We start from the raw sequence: 13,146 nt of genomic DNA on the forward strand, positions 1-13,146 counted from the left end.
ATACTGAAGCTTGCATGATTTTACAGTTTACTCTTATATAAATAAAGTATTGTGACCCAGTAAAAATGTCTACATCTTTTTTTATCCACACAGTTTTAAACCAGGAAATCTTTGGCAGCTTTTGATGTCGTGAAGAACAGTCCTGCCCATGTCTGCTCAGACATATGTCTGTTGTATAAGTTGCTAAAAGGCATGCAACTTTAGTCTTTTTTTAATAATGGTGACAACTCCATACAGCAAACAATATCATATTCAGATCAAGTTGATTCAGCACAAATGTATGTTCCCTTGACCGCTTGTTAAACTATGCATGAACTATCTTCTTTCAAACTCACTGATATTGATCTGACTAACTTAAGTTTGCAATTCCATTTCCCTAGCTCCAAGCAAATAACATCCCTGGGAAAACCACTGCCAGTTTGAAATATACCTTCTAAAAGGAAAAGAAAAAATGCAGAAAAGCGAGCATGAATGGGAAGGACTGAAATATTATGAAACATTTGAATCCTTGCTATACTTTGACCTTGCTAGTGAAGTCGTCAATCAAGAAAAGTATCTTGGTTTGTTTCAGGAATGGTCAGTTGTTGGTGGTAAGGAGGCCACATTGCATTCATTCTGGAGAGAGTGAGGTACTCAATTTTTTATTTTTTTAAATGGTCACCAATGCTCTTGAGATTTGGCTAGTTCTCTAGTTTTAGAGACATTTTAGATCCAAGAGATGTCTTAACATGAAGTGCTGAAAAACGTAACATTCTATTTGAAAAATTGTCTCTCCTGAACCTAAAATTGCCTCAATGTCCCCACATCAACTAGTGAGCATTTTAGTGCATTACAGACTTTGTGGAGCCCTAGGGCCTGCATGTACATCACTTTCCTACATTGATTAAACACAGTTGTACTGATACCATGAAGGTGTATGTTCTGCCCCAATGAGTTTTTAAGGAGGGTCTCTTAACCTCGTCGCAAACAGATTGGGATAGCACAGATAAAAGGTTAACAAGAACTTAATAACAACAAAGATCCAGATTCTCACTCTTCCCAGGACTAACTAATAAAAAATCTTTGAAGAGTGGGAAGAAGTCTTGCCTGCACTAAAGCTTTGCTTACTTTGTTCTATCTTGTGCTTCTTCTTGTTGTTGTCCTTTTGTTCACGTCTCTTGCAGAAGAGCTCCAATGTTAATGTGCTGAATGGTTCTTTCTCCAGACTCCTACAACCCTCCTTGAACAAACGACTGACTTTATGGGTCTAGCGGCATCTGGCTGCAAGGTTCCGCCTCTGGGTAGGGTTCTTAAAGGGAAAAGTATATCTTAAAGGGCTAAGGTTCCACAACAACTGTGTATAAAATACTGGTCCCTTCTAACTAAAAGGAACCTAAACTGGGGAAAATAGTGGAGGTCTCTGTGGGGGCATGACACTGAAATTTCATTTACATAATCTTTCAATAAGGTGGCATTAAATGTATTGTATTAACTTCCTCCTAAAAATTTTGTCCAATGAGACAATTGTCTAGATATGTTCTTTGAAAACAGAATGAGGTAGAACCAACAGAGAATAGGCACAGAGGACTAGCTGCCAGGTTACTTTCTTGAGTCACAATCTTGTATAAGCCAATTTAATGTTGTAGTTTCAAAACTATAGTTGCTGTTGTTGTAATTATAATCATCACCATAATTTATTTATATAGTGCCATCACTGAACATGGCACTTTCCAAGAAAAAGAATAAAACAGTTCCCTGCCCTCAACTTCACAATCTATAACATGACACAAAAGGAAAAAGGGAATGATGGTGGTGGGGGGGGGGGGGGGGCTATTAAGACCAGAGTTGCACCTTGTTCTTCTCTCCTTTCAAGGCCAGGAAAGTGCAGTTTGGATGGAGAGAAGGCCCTTATCTACTTCTGGGTTGAGATATGATAGAGGTGTACCTGCCTGTTGTTCAGTACCTCCAAGGCCAGGGCAGTTGTAGTTGTGATGGAGAGAAGGCCTTGCATTTACTTCTGGGTCTAGACATGATGTTAGCAATTCACTGGCCCCTGAACCTACTGTAGAATTCCATCTGCAGCCATTAAGGACCTTATCTCATTAACCTATAGATTCACCACACATCATGGCAAATCCATGGGGGCCTGGCAAAGAGCATGGGGAACCTGTCACCCCACACCCCGCATCACCTGAATTACCCTTAGCCACATCCCAGACCACATGAGTACATTGTTAAAAGATTGCAACACCTCCCCGCCCCCAGTGCATCACCTAATCTTCATGCGACATCTCAGCATTATATTTGTGCTTTAATCATGCATAGATGTACTGTATATTGATAAAACACCACTTAATGCCGCCTTGCTCAGATTTTGTATGTAATGACTTAAAGATTGGGTTTTTGAAAAGAAAAACACAGGAGTGGTCAGTTAATTCATTTGTTCATTAAACATATTTTTGTTTTGTTTTTTGACATGGTAGATTTGACTGTGTGGATCATAATAAATTGTGGCAAGTTCTTGGTGGTATGGGGATACCAAGTCACCTTGTCTGTCTCCTGAGGAATCTGTATAACACCAAGTAGCAACAGTAAGAGCAGACCATGGAACAACAGACTGGTTCAAGATTAGGAAGGGAGTACGGCAGGGCTCTATACTCTCACCCTACCTTTTCACCTTGAATGCAGAATACATCATATGACGTGCGGGACTTGATGAATCCAAGGCTGGAGTTAAAATTGCTGGGAGAAACATTAACAACATCTACATTAACATGCAGATGATACCACTTTGATGGCCGAAAGCAAGCAGGAGCTGAGGAATCTTATAACCAAGGTGAAAGATGAAAGTGCAAATGCTAGGTTGCAGTTAAACATCAAGAAAACCAAGATTATGGCAACCAGACTGATTGATAACTGGCAAATAGAAGGAGAAAATGTGGTGGCAGTGACAGACTTTGTATTTCTAGGCATGAAGTTTACTGCAGATGCAGACTGCAGCCAGGAAATCAGAAGATATTTACTTCTTGGGAGGAGAGCAATGGCCAACCTTGATAAAATAGTGAAGAGTAGAGACATCACACTGGCAACAAAGGTCCACATAGTTAAAGCAATGGTATTCCCCATAGTAACTTATGGATTCAAGAGCTGGACCATAAAGAAGGCTGAGCAAAGGAAGATAGACGCTTCTGAACTGTGGTGTTGGAGGAAAATTCTGGGAGTGCCTTGGACCGCAAGAAGATTCAACCAGTTCATACTCCAGGAAATAATGCCCAACTGCTCACTGGAAGGAAGGATATTAGAGGCAAAGATGAAATACTTTGGCCACATAATGAGAAGACAGGTAAGCTTGGAGAAGAGAATGATGCTGGGGAAAATGGAAGGAAAAAGGAAGAGGGGCCGACCAAGGGCAAGGTGGATGGATGGTATCTTTGAAGTGACTGGCTTGACCTTGAAGGAGCTGGGGGTGGTGATGGCCGACAGGGAGTTCTGGAGTGGGCTGGTCCATGAGGTCACAAAGAGTCGGAAGCGACTGAACGAATAAACAACAACAACAACAACAAGATTTCAGGGTATTTTTTTATAATTGTGAAATCTGATAAGAATATTTTATGAGACATCAAACACTTCAACATTGACAACTACACCATTAATTTCCAATTCTACAAATATATTCTGTTAAAGATTAACTTAGGTAAAAGGTTCATTTTAATATAGCGATATCTGTGCAAGAAAAGACCTGAGCACTGAATCATCACAAGCAGGAGGTGATACTTTTATTTATTTATTTATTTATTTACTTACAGTATTTATATTCCGCCCTTCTCACCCCGAAGGGGACTCAGGGCGGATCACATTATAACACACATAGGGCAAACATTCAATGCCCATAAACACATCAAACAGAGACTGAGAGACACACGCAGAGGCAAGTTAACCTTCTTCTGAGGGGATGTTCAATTCTGGCCACAGGGGGGAGCAGCTGCTTCATCATCCACACTGACGGCACTTCCTCATTCCAGGTCGTAAATTAGTTAATCTTGCCTCCCCACTTTATAAGTGGTACCTTATCTCCTACTTGATAGATGCAACTATCTTTCGGGTTGCTAGGTCAGCAACGAGCAGGGGCTATTTTTTATTTTTAATTGACGGGTGCTCACCCCGCCACGGGCTGGCCTCGAACTCATGACCTCATGGTCAGAGTGATTTAAGGCAGCTGCTCAACAGCTGCGCCACAGCCCAGGCAATTTTAGCAAATGTTGAGGAAGCATTTTTCCTTCTTTTCAACTAATCTAGGCTCAACCTTCATAATGTATGCTGCACGCACAGCCATCTCCCGAGCCAACTGAAGTCAGTGGGAGAATTCTTACTAACTCCGCTTTTCAAAAACATGTGTTTTGCCTTTGCCTAGCTCTAAAAAGCCAAGACCTCAAGAAAGAAGTTGCTTCCTGTTTTTCCATGTTTGAGAAGGGAATTTGCTGGCACTCCCAAATTATGCTTGCTACTTTAGAGAAAAAAGTCATATTTAATTCAATATTCCATATTAGCATTTGCTGGACATATAACATATATGAAGCCATGCTGAGAAGAGAACACTAGGAACACATCAGATTGTTTATATACTTAAGTGTCTTCAAAGGGCCTCAGAATCCTACAATTCATCCTAGAATTTGACAAAGAGGTTAAGCATTTCACAGGCAGAAATTATCAGGACCTTGCAAATCCTACTTATGTTATTGTGAATAATTATATCTCTTATTCCCTATATCGCTTCTCGGCCTTTTGGCTAAGATCAAGTGTAGTATCTTATTTTCTTGTCTATGTGCTTCAAATTTACAGTGATCCTATACACTACCGTTTTTTCAAAAGTAAGCCCCACCAAGTTCAGTGTGCTTTACTCCCATGTAAGTGTCTAGAGGACTCCAGCCCTACTCTCAAGAGACATATCTGCTATTAATCTTTTCATGCACTTGTTCATTCACTAACAGAAGAATAAACAAAACTCAATGCAAGGTCTATCTGAAAAGTAGGTTCTATGGCAAGGAGGCACTGCCTAAACTATTTTGCTATGTGAAGTGCAGTTGCAAAGGCACCTGGCTAACCACACCTCACACAACCTGTCAGGAAGCTTAGCACTCAATCCAGCCAAAGTTTTTAGATATCTAACTGAGAAAAAGAACAGCAACACCTCTCTGTAATCCTGAAAGAAAAATACACAATAGACTAAATAAGTAATAATTTCCTTCCCTTCCGAATCACTTTGCCATGATCCCCTCTTGCAAGGCTTTGCTTCCCTTCATTATACTAGTGTAATTTTAAACCCCTTTTCCATGATCCTCTCTTGCAAGGCTTTGTTTCCCTTCATTATACCAGTGTAATTATAAACCTGTAAGAATCTGGAAGGTCTTGGAAGTAAGACACACTCACAATGAGATTCACTGGAAACAAGTCTGTATTCTCCATCTTGGCAAATTCAAAAAAGTTAGTTCTAACAACCTATTCTATGCCCCCTGCTATATACCCTAAGAAACTATACACACACACACCCTCAGGTTACATTCTAACATCTTCAGTCCTTTGGTTCCCATAAAAACCTTGGGTCAAATGGCCCTTATTGGTGTTGTAATTCACTGTTCTTGTCTCTTCCTCCCATTCCCGTTCTTTTGGCCTCCCATGTCAGGATGACCAGTCAATTCTCACAGCTGAGGTTGGCTTCCTGATAAACCTCTTTTCCACAATCCCCTCTTGCAAAACATTGCTTTCCTTAATTATACCAGTGTAATTTTAAACCCCTTTGCAATGATCCTCTCTTACAAGGCTTTGCTTCCCTTCATTATACCAGTGAAATTATAAACCACTTTGCCATGATTCCTACTAGGCTTTCCTTCCCTCCATTAGACCAGTTATGTTAAGAGCTAGCAATAACACAATTTTGAGCGTAGATTACTATTAAGGAGAAAATACAGTGGAAGCAAAGTGGTGAGGAACGCCCATTTCTCCACGTCACTGAAATCATTCAACACATGCCAATCTGTCAGATCCCATCAAATGTGTTTTTCAGCATTAGTGATGGTTCTGCAACATGCCAGAAGCTCAAAACACAATTTCTCACCCATGTTCTGAATTCTCTCCTTTCAACATGTTTCAGCTCCAATTCAAGGATAAAAGGCAATGGTTGACGGCTGGCTTCGTCCTTGAAATGAACCTAAAGTGTCCTACAATGGAGAAAACACTCTATGTGAGAAGGTCCTTAGAGACTCTAAAGTCTTCTCTAATTTGGATCAGTTTATTTTGCTGGAAATGTGGAGGTAAAGACATGGCATCTCCATAGCCTTCTCTTCCTCCCTTTCTTGGGCAAGGTCTTGGAGTGGGTGGTTGCCTCTCCGCAGTCCGGCTTCAGACCTGGGTACAGTACCGAGATGGCTTTCGTCGCCTTGGTGGATGACCTCCGCAGAGAACTGGACGGGGGAGTGTGACCCTACTGGTTCTCTTGAACATCTCAGCGGCTTTCAATACCATTGACCATGGTATCCTTCTGGGATGGCTTTCCGGGATGGGCCTTGGGGGTACTGCTTTGCAGTGGCTCCAGTCCTTCCTGGAGGGTCGCTCTCAGTTGGTGAAGCTGAGGGATACCTGCTCAGACCCCTGGCCATTGACCTGTGGGGTCCCGCAAGGGTCCATTTTATCCCCCATGCTTTTTAACATCTACATGAAACCGCTGGGCGAGGTCATCTGGAGTTTTGGAGTTTTGCGCTTTCTCTACGCAGATGACACTCAACTCTACTACTCTTTTCCACCTAAATCCAAGGAAGCCCCTCGGATACTGGACCAGTGTTTGGCCGCTGTGTTGGCCTGGATGAGGGCGAACAAGTTGAGGCTTAATCCTAACAAGACAGAGGTCCTCCAGGTCAGTCGTAAGGCTGATCGGGGCATAGGGTGGCAACCTGTGCTTGACGGGGTTGCACTCCCCCTGAAGGTGCAGACCCACAGCTTGGGGGTCCTCCTGGACTCAGAGCTGACACTTGATGCTCAGGTGTCAGCGGTGGCTGAGAGGGCCTTTGCACAATTAAAATTTGTGCGCCAGCAGCAACCATGCCTCAAGAAGTCAGATCTGGCCATGGTGGTCCATGTCTTAGTTACCTCTAGACTGGATTATTGCAATGCACTCTACGTGGGGTTGCCCTTGAAAATGGCCCGGAAACTTCAACTAGTCCAGCGCTCAGCAGCCAGGCTACTAACTGGAGCAAATTACAGGGCGCGATCCACCCCCCTGTTCAAGGAGCTCCATTGGCTGCCGTTTATTTTCGGAGCCCAATTCAAGGTGCAGGTTATCACCTACAAAGCCCTAAACGGTTTGGGAGCCACCTACCTTTGTGACCATATTTCCCCCTATGAACCTGCACGGTCTCTCCGTTCTTCAGGGGAGGCCCTCCTCTCGATCCCACCACCCTCGCAATCGTGGTTAGTGGGGACGAGGGAGAGGGCCTTCTCCATAGTGACCCCCCGGCTCTGGAACTCTCTCCCCAGGGAGATTAGACAGGTCCCTACTATCCTTATTTTTCAGAAGAGCCTGAAAACAGGCTTTTGGCAACTGATTTCCTTAGTTTGGGATTGCCCTGTTTGTCTATTCTATTTTTATAGCATTTTTACTCCTTAGCCGTACATAGTCTTTAGGTGTATGCCTCCTCCAGCACCTTAATGGGACAATAGTCCCTGGTACCTACCTCTTTCTTAATTTGTACCGTACAAAACTATTTGCACTTTTCTGGCCCACTACCTCTTTTAGGAGCCAACCCAGGATTTTATCAAAGTGTGCTTATTGTGTATTGGTATAAGTGATTTTATTTGCTTATGATTTGTTTTTATTGTTGAGTTTTATATTGCTTGTTGCCTGGGCTTGGCCCCATGTAAGCTGCCCCAAGTCCCCTCGGAGAGATGGGGCGGGGTATAAAAATAAAATTATTATTATTATTATTATTATTATTATTATTATTATTATTATTATTATATCTTCACTTGAAATCATAGTTCCAAACAATTTAGCAAACCTCAGATAAAAGTTTATATATCAATGGAAATATAATGGAAATTATTCACTGATTGTATGAAACCCCAAGACCTTCTGCTACCATTTTATGACTGGTTGAGTTTTAGAGTTCCTTTATGCTATGCAATTATAACAATACAATATTATTTTAACTGCCATGGCTGTATTCTAGGGACTAATAGTATTATAATAGTGCAATGTGAAAGGGTCTTGAATAATTTTCAACTCCCTCAAGGAGGTCCTGAAAGTAGGACCTCACACCTTAAAAACAGTTTGGGATGCCCTGGCTGCATGGAAGAAAGAAATGATTGAATAAAATATGCAAGGAGAAAGGAAAGTCAGTATTATATATCCTCTTAGGGCCCTTCCACACATCAATAAAACCCAGATAATAAACAATATCTGCTTTGAATTGGATTATCTGAATCCACACTGCCATATAGTTCAATGTGGATTTTATACAGCTATGTGGAAGGGGGCTCAGGCAGTCTTCCATTGTTATATAAGACTTATTAGCTGTGCACACAAAGGTACTGAATTATGCAAAGGATTTTTAAAAACCTAGAGCTGCCATTAAAAATGATTACATACATGATAAGTACACCAGAAATCATAACAGTGGCTGCTTAATCAGTTTACCTGGAATGTCTGCATATATACAAGCACTGAGCCATGCACACCTGCATGCTATTTTTAGAAATGGATTTTGCTGTATTGCAAGTAAATTGGATCAGATTTTGCTCTAGGCTATTACTCCTTTAAATGTTTTAAATTGTCTCAGATGTTCGGCACACCTTTAGTTACATACCATCTTTCCATGTGTATGGTTAGTTTCAAATCTTACAGTGACTTAAAAATAAATCCAGGTGGGGGAAGATTTCTTCAGATGGTTTTCATTTCAATGTACTCTTACAAGAGGCTACTACACCCCTGATGCCCCTTCTGCACTATCATATATTCCAGATTATCAAATCAAATAATCCAGATTATCTGCTTTGAACTGGATTATATGTCTCTACACTGCCATATAATCCAGTTCAAAGGAGATAATCTGGATTTTATATGGCAGTGTAGAAGGGGCCTGAGGGCCCTTCTACACAACCATATAATCCAGAATATCAAGGCAGATAATCCACATTTTCTGCTTTGAATTGGGTTATCTGAGGCCCCTTTCCCACAAATGTATAAAAACCACATTGACCTGGATTATATGGCAGTGTGGCCTCAGATAACCTAGTTCAAAGCAGATACTGTGGATTATCTGCCTCGATATTCTGGATTATATGGCCCCTTCCACACATCTGAATAGAATCCCACATTGTCTGCATTGAACTGGGATATATGGCAGTGTGGACTCAGATAACCCAATTCAAAGCCGGTGTTGTGGGATTTTCTGCCTTGATATTCTGGGTTATATGGCTTTGTGGCAGGGCCCTGGGTCTACAATACGGATAATCTGGATTTTATACAGCTATGTAGAACAGGTCTGAGTGAGCCCAGAGAATTGCATAAACAAGTGTAGGATTACACTGCTTGTAGCTAGTTACTGGCAGGTTACTAGGTTACACAGGTATGTAGATGCATCCCACATTCCTTACTGTTCTCTGTCATCCATTAGCATTTCATGTTCTTTGTATTAGCTTTGTAAAACTTGACCTTGTTAGGGTACAACTTCTCCAGTCTTGGGCATCTGCAAATTGGGCAAATGTGTCATGAAGTTGCAGTATTTGTTTCTATAGTTCTTGGTTTTCTAAAATAAAAAATCCAAATGGTATCTCTTATTTTTTTTATATAATACAGTAGTGTCGCATATCCAGCCTTCGCTTATCCAGCGTTCTGGATTATCCAACGCAGTCTGCTTCCCACCCGGATCCACGACTGTTTCTCTAGGCAGCAAGGACTAAACTTTTTGCGGATTTAACTTCCAACAATGTTGTTACTGTAAGTTCATTTTATGCATTATTATTTTTATTTGTAGTCAATTTTTCACTTACCCAACATTCTGCCGGCCCATTTATGTTGGATAAGTGAGACTCTAATGTATTTTAATTTGATTTAAGATTATACTAAACTGAATAATACATATACTACATAGAAAATACAGGTCTTCTGGGTTTTCCAACATTTTTCTCATCGGTTATAAACTCATACATAACATAAATTCATAAATTAGCCAGGTGATGCGTTATGGCACAAAAATGAAGTTTTTGGAGTATAGCAACTACTTTCAAAGTACAGTAGAATTTCTCTTGTCCAGCATAAACAGGCCGGCAGAACGTTGGATAAGCGAAAATGTTGTAATAATATTGCCTTCCAAATGAAGTCAGGATATATTATCATTTTCATATAACAACTGCTACTGTTTCCTAAGAAAACAAAATCCAAAGTGGTTTATAATCTAGACTTTTAGTTGAAATGTAAGAGGAAGAGGTCGCTAGTGGACCTACCACTGCAGAGGTAATGCTCTTTTAATGTACAGTAGAGTCTCACTTATCCAACATAAATGGGCCGGAAGAACGTTGGATAAGCAAAAATGTTGGATAATAAGGAGGGATTAAGGAAAAGCCTATTAAACGTCAAATTATGTTATGATTTTACAAATTAAGCGCCAAAGCATCATGACACTGTTGATTGCAGTACCATTAGTCACTGGACACACAGGTTATCTGGTGAAAAGGGGTATGCCAATATTTAGGATGCTCCATGAAGTGGCAGATCACACGCCACAAAACAACTGACCGTATATGGAGCACGTGAACAACATGGTTAAAGCTGAATTGCTAAATATATGGCCTCTCCAAAAGTAAGACCTAGTCAAGCTCCCCCTGGTGACCGGAAGCTGTAATACTGTCCCTGCTGGCAACCAGTGTGTCACTTTGTGAATTCTTCTTCGTGGAAAAATAAGACATCCCCTGAAAATAAGACCTAGCGCATCTTTGGGAGCAAAAATTAATATAAGACACTGTCTTATTTTCGGGGAAACAGGGTAGTGTTTGTGTAGAACCACCCTTAGAGACCCCATTTTGACAAAATTTGAAATATTTTTAATTTAGAGTTCAGTTGAATAGTGACTGAATGCTAAATTGCAGCCACCTCCCCCTTTAGACTTCTGCCCTCCCCAATGAAATGTTTATTCAGTCAAATGTCCTCTTCAGATAAACAAACAAACAAACAAATGTTCCCAGTTCCTAGCCTTCTTGTACAAGTGCAAGAAGCCTTTTAGTTCCTGTACATTTTGTATACCGCAAGACTAACCTTTGGTGTATCTAGAGATGTGTGTGAAAATTTATTCTCAACTTGACACATGTGCTGACACTATAAAAGTGTTCAATGCTTCATCGGAGAAATTTTTTTTAGTGATCTCTGCTTTTGAAAGTAACATACATGAAGTAATTTCTCCCATAGGCTTGTAGAAAAAGCATCGCTTGTTACACTTACTAGCAGTTCAGATCATTATAGAAAGGTGATTTGTACAGTGTCTCTTTGTGCAATAGGCATTTACTTCCTAGTCAACTTTTATTTACTTTACACTAATATTTTTCATGTGAAAAATATTCATTTTTGAAAGCTTCAGAACATATTTTCTATTTTAAAATGCATTCATTGACTTTATGTCATCATTATCTATGGAAATATTTTTTCCATAGAATAATCTTTTATAGTGACCATCATCCAAACTCTTCTTCTCCTCTCCCTAATTTTTTTTCCTCTGCTTCAACCAAATTTATCTCATCATAACCCTGGTCGATGTTGAATTAAGAATGTCTATAATTTGTAAATGAATACAGAACATTAATTCCTTAAGAAAATTCTCATAGTAGGACGTTTCACACATCATGATTAAATATAGCTTGGCAAAGCATGTCTAAAAAATGGAAAAATTATCTGGATGTCTTATAGGAGAAAGAATCAATGGAACTTCAAAAAAAGCCAATTTTAAAAGGCCAGTAAGGTATACTGGATTCTTAGCGCATGAAAAGGTAAAACATAGCCAGAATCAAATTGCATCCTCACCCTCTCAGCCATTTTGTGCATTTTAAAATGAAAATGTGTGGTATAAATAATTGCTATGATTTATTTGTTTATTTATACACTACCTTTCTCTTGGTATGAAACAATGCAACTGTACTGATAAAAGAATGTTTACCTAACACTTTCTATAGCTTGATGACCATGACACATAGGCAGTACTAAGAGTTTCCTAATGGTTGCAACTCAGATATTGTTTCAGTTATGAATTGTAGTTAGTAAATTCTGTTTTTGGCCACAGTACCAACTTCAGTCACTAGGGAGCAGATTTCCTGAATCGTATCTATAGATAAAACTACTGTCAGGCCTGTGGTACCCATATCTCTAGAGCAGTGGTTCTCAATCTGTGGGTCCCCAGCTATTTTGGCCTACAGCTCCCAGAAATCCCAACCAGTTTACCAGCTGTTAGGATTTCTGGGAGTTGACGACATCTGGGGACCCACAGGTTGAAAACCACTGCTCTAGAGGGATTTTAGATAGTTTCATATCCTGTGTCCCTTTGCAGAGCCCTTAAATGATTGAAATAGTTGAACAACAGAGAAGGATATTTAAAGAGGAAGACAAAGAGAAAAGATAACAAGATGCCTCATGATGTGCAGGTATAAAATGATTTTATGTGACTTACAAACGAAGTGGAACAACTACTGGGATGGTTTGAGAGAAACAATAAAAAAAACAGCAAAAGAGAAAGTGAGAGAAGAGAAAAAGGAGAAGGAAAAAGAAAATCTTGGTGTTTTAGGGTTAGGTATTCTTAACCCTTGCAAAATTGGTTACTTGTACCAGTAAAGAATAAATAAACATCTATTTCCCATCATTCTATATACACAGGAGATTTAAGCCAACCCCAGTTCCAATCACCCACCTATCAAATAGCAATGAAGGTGAGATCAATATGGAGTTTCTTAAACACGGTATGACACACACACACACACACACACACACACACACACACACAATATCCTATGAGGGGTATGTTCCTTAACTTATTGTGGAAGCAGGAAATCATGGATAATAGTAACTACTGAAATTAATCGCTTCTGCCAGAAGATATGATAGAGTCACACTTGAGAACCTAGAAAATTTCTAGAAAG

General features: G+C 40.1%; 1 pseudogene; it reads left to right on the forward strand.

The window, feature by feature from the left end:
- Positions 1 to 4,745: 4,745 nt before the first annotated feature.
- LOC134298126 (U2 spliceosomal RNA) lies at positions 4,746 to 4,839 on the forward strand (annotated as a pseudogene).
- Positions 4,840 to 13,146: the final 8,307 nt, after the last annotated feature.

Source organism: Anolis carolinensis, chromosome 3 (genome assembly GCF_035594765.1).
Source record: "Anolis carolinensis isolate JA03-04 chromosome 3, rAnoCar3.1.pri, whole genome shotgun sequence".
Classification (NCBI taxonomy): domain Eukaryota; kingdom Metazoa; phylum Chordata; class Lepidosauria; order Squamata; family Dactyloidae; genus Anolis; species Anolis carolinensis.